Source organism: Seriola lalandi, unplaced genomic scaffold, assembly GCF_002814215.2.
Source record: "Seriola lalandi dorsalis isolate HSWRI2012SDOR001 ecotype SW California unplaced genomic scaffold, Sedor1 jcf7180002012985, whole genome shotgun sequence".
In the NCBI taxonomy this organism is placed as follows: Eukaryota; Metazoa; Chordata; class Actinopteri; order Carangiformes; family Carangidae; genus Seriola; species Seriola lalandi.
This window is the reverse complement of record NW_019483637.1, coordinates 1-671: the sequence shown is the minus strand read 5'-3', so window position 1 is coordinate 671 and position 671 is coordinate 1. Positions and strand designations below refer to the sequence as shown.

Genomic DNA, 671 nt, shown 5'->3' with positions numbered 1-671 from the left:
CAGACTGAACAAATTGCATATTGTTATGTCATGTTGGAAGCTCAGTTATTTTGATTGCAGGCAGTGTGATATTTTTAGATGACATTTCTGCAGTCATCACTATTTGTTGGTCTTGAATTTTTCTATTTCAGACCCGGAGCACCAGCGTGCCAATGGCAACCTGAAGTACTTTGAGTTCCAGTTGGAGAAGCAGAGAAAGGCTGCGGAGGCTGAAGGTGAAAAACAGAAGGAGCGAGGGAAAAGAGAAACAAGTGAAAAAAAGAAGAAGCCCAAAAAGAAGGCATCAATTCAGCTGATCCCAGAGAGGAAGAAGTATGAGATGCTTTGTCGTGGGGAGGGCATCAGAATGGTGAGGAAGACAAAGAGATACCCAAAAAGAATTTATAACTTAAAAATACAAAAACTCTGTTTTAACTCTTTTGTCTCCTGCTTTGCTTTCCTCTCAATCAGACCCCCCGAAGGGAGAGCCGACTGTTCTGTCGTTACTATGACAACAATCGCAATCCCATGTATGTACTGGCACCTGTCAGACAGCAAGATGAGTGGGACCGCCCCTACATTGTCCGTTTCCTTGACATCATCTCCGACAAAGAAATCGAGAGGGTCAAGCAGCTTGCAAAGCCAAGAGTAAGTGATTTCTCAGAAGTTTTCTGTGCTGCTATATGATGCAC

At 43.4% G+C, this 671-nt stretch overlaps 1 long non-coding RNA gene across 1 annotated transcript; it reads left to right on the top strand.

Annotated features, from left to right (window-relative positions):
• Positions 1-12: 12 nt before the first annotated feature.
• Positions 13-595, top strand: LOC147819938 (uncharacterized). The gene is made up of 2 exons (XR_015438580.1): positions 13-349; positions 451-595. It is a non-coding gene; the product is annotated as an uncharacterized LOC147819938 (long non-coding RNA).
• The last annotated feature ends 76 nt before the right edge of the window (positions 596-671 follow it).